The 2,437-nt window shown below is 63.2% G+C and overlaps 1 protein-coding gene across 1 annotated transcript in view; it reads left to right on the top strand.

Moving 5' to 3' along the window:
- The first annotated feature begins 6 nt into the window (after nucleotides 1-6).
- NACA (nascent polypeptide-associated complex alpha subunit) overlaps nucleotides 7-2,437 on the top strand; it is a 10,149-nt gene continuing 7,718 nt past the window's right edge. Inside the window, exon 1 of the mRNA XM_010007534.1 lies at nucleotides 7-11. The gene's annotated coding sequence lies outside the window, so the exon portion shown is untranslated. The remainder of the gene's footprint in view (nucleotides 12-2,437) is intronic.

The following is a 2,437-nucleotide window of genomic DNA, read 5'->3' on the forward strand; positions in this document are numbered from 1 at the left end:
GGCTGAGACAGGTGAGGCCGGGGGGTTCGGGGCTGGCGGGGGAAGGGCCCGGCCCCGGCGTCTCGGGGCTGTTGAAGGGGAAAAGAGGAGAGCGTTGCCGCCCCGGGGGGCCCCGGGGTTGGGCGGGCCGGAGGTCCCGCACCGGGGACCCGGTAGCGGCGTGAAGTCCCGATCCCACCCGCCGTACCCCGGGGAGCGGTTGGGGGGTCTGGTCTGAGTCCCGTCTCTTCGTGCCACAGAAATCTGTGTTGGTTCTGCAGTTTCCCACCCAAAAACCGCACCGGTTGTCCCTGCAGGAACCGGGATTGAGGTTCCATGGTTTGTGACCCCTCCTCGTCCCAAACTGCCGGGAGAGCTGGCCCCGGTTTGCACCTTGCTTGTCGGTTCCCGTTACGGATTTGAGTTTCGGAGCAGCAGGAGGAAAAGGGCTGAGCCGGGTCGGGGCCCGGCAGTACCGTGACGGGGACAGGCAGGGACGCGTGCAGGCTTTAATGATCCCTTGCAAACGGTAACGATCTCCTTGTTGCTTGGAGCTCTCGGATCTGGAAAGATGACCCATGTCTGCAGGTCGGAACGGCGTGTGGGGCCAGGGGCTGTTTCTGCTCCGGCTTCAGCCTCCTGGTGTCCGGGGCTGGCACGGGGACTCGGGGTGGCTCAGACAGGCCTGGGCAGGCTCGTGGGGAGGGGTCTGGGACCCCTGCGTGGCTGGGATTCCTGTGCTGGAGCACGGGACAGCTTTTTCCTAGGTCTCAGGTGACAACTCGTGCCTCTCATGCCTCCCGAGCTGCGCGTGGGCCGCGTGTGCTGGGCAGCAAAGGCTGTTACAGGAGCTGCTCCCCTAGCCCCAGCGAGCACGGGGGGTCCCAGGGAAGTGACACGGGCAGCTGGGGAGGCTGGAGCAGCTGTGGGGGCTCTCGGCATGGGGGGAAGGGGTTGCAAGTGGAGGCTGTTGTGTTTGTCCCCTCATTGCGGAGCCACCTGTTGGGCAGTGCAGGGGGAGCCAGGGGTGCTGGTTCCCCTTATCCTTTGGAACCTGGCTTGTCAGTGGAGGGACTGGGAATGTGGTTATGGCAGGAACGGACTCACTTGGGCTGGTGAGGTCTTGGTGGAGGTCACAGGGCAGGCGGGATGAGCTGTTCCCTGGCTCCTGGCAGGGTTGTTGCTTCTTTTGGAAGCACCAATAAGTTTATCGGAGCAGGAATTGTTTTGGCACGAGGCATCAACATTTGGTGCTTGTTGGGCAGCCACCCAGCTCCAGGTTGGTGCTGGTGTCCCACCACCCATATTTTGGGGCAGATCAGGGAAAATGGGGTATTGGCAGCATCCTGTGGGCTCCTGTCACTGGGACGGGGTGGACCTGGATCTCTCACTCCCTTGATGTGTCAGGGGCCTGGTAAACCGGCCTGACCTGATGGTGATTCCTCCTTGGAGCTGCCTGGCCCTCACCGGTCCTCCCTGTGGATGTGCCGGGACGTGCTGGGATGTGCTGCCTCTGGGATCAGCTGGAGTTCCAAGGGCAGGCACGTGGCTGGGCCAGTTCTGCTCTCCTGACCGGCTGCAGTGCCAGTTACACTGGTCAGGCCAGTGCTGCCTTCCCTGCCCAGCTTCCCTGAGAATGCTGAGGTTGGGAATCACATTGGGAACAGCCAGGTTCTGTGCTGGCAGACCTGGAGGTCGGCAGGACTTGTCTTAACAAACTGTTGTTCTTGCTTGTCCAGCCTCAGCTGCCCTTGGAGCTGTCCCTGCTCCTGCCCCAGCGCCAGGTACTTAGACCCTCGGTTAACCCCGTGTGCCGTGTTAACCAGCGTTTGCAGTTCCATTAACCCTAACAGCTTGCATGGGAGAGCACAGATCACGGCACAGGAGCCACCGTTTGGGGTCCCATCATGTGCCCATGCCACGTCCCTATCCCTGAGGGCACCTGGAGGGAGGATGGGTCTGGAGGGAGGGGGCTGCCCTTGGCAGCCACACCAGGAATGGCTGCACATGCCAGAGCATGGGGGTGGACTTGTCCTTCCAGGCAGCAGTGCCTGCCCAGGCCCTGTGGCTCCTGCTTCCCGGTATTCCAGTGCCGGTCCTGCCAGGGTTTGGCTGCAGCTGCTCTGAGTTGGGGACACACACACACTGCTGGTCCCGGAGCAGCCACCCGCCCCACTGTAAAACTGGAGCTGGTTTCTAGAGGCAGATGAAGGTCCTGGTCTGCACCGGGAACTGGGAGGGCTGGGGTGGCTGGTGCCCCCCACCCCCCCATGCTCCCTCTCTGATCCCTTCACTCTGTTTCTTTCCTTTAGCTGTTCTTCCTGCTGCTCCTTCCCCACCTCTGGCTCCATCTCCAGGCCTGGCTGGCCAGGCTCTCCCAGGAGAGCCCCCCAGCACTGCCTCAGCCCTTCCTGCCCCCCCAGGCCCCCTGTCCCCCCCTGTGGTCCCAGCGGCGGCC

This window comes from Chaetura pelagica, unplaced genomic scaffold (genome assembly GCF_000747805.2).
Source record: "Chaetura pelagica isolate M959 unplaced genomic scaffold, ChaPel_1.0 scaffold610, whole genome shotgun sequence".
Taxonomy (NCBI): domain Eukaryota; kingdom Metazoa; phylum Chordata; class Aves; order Apodiformes; family Apodidae; genus Chaetura; species Chaetura pelagica.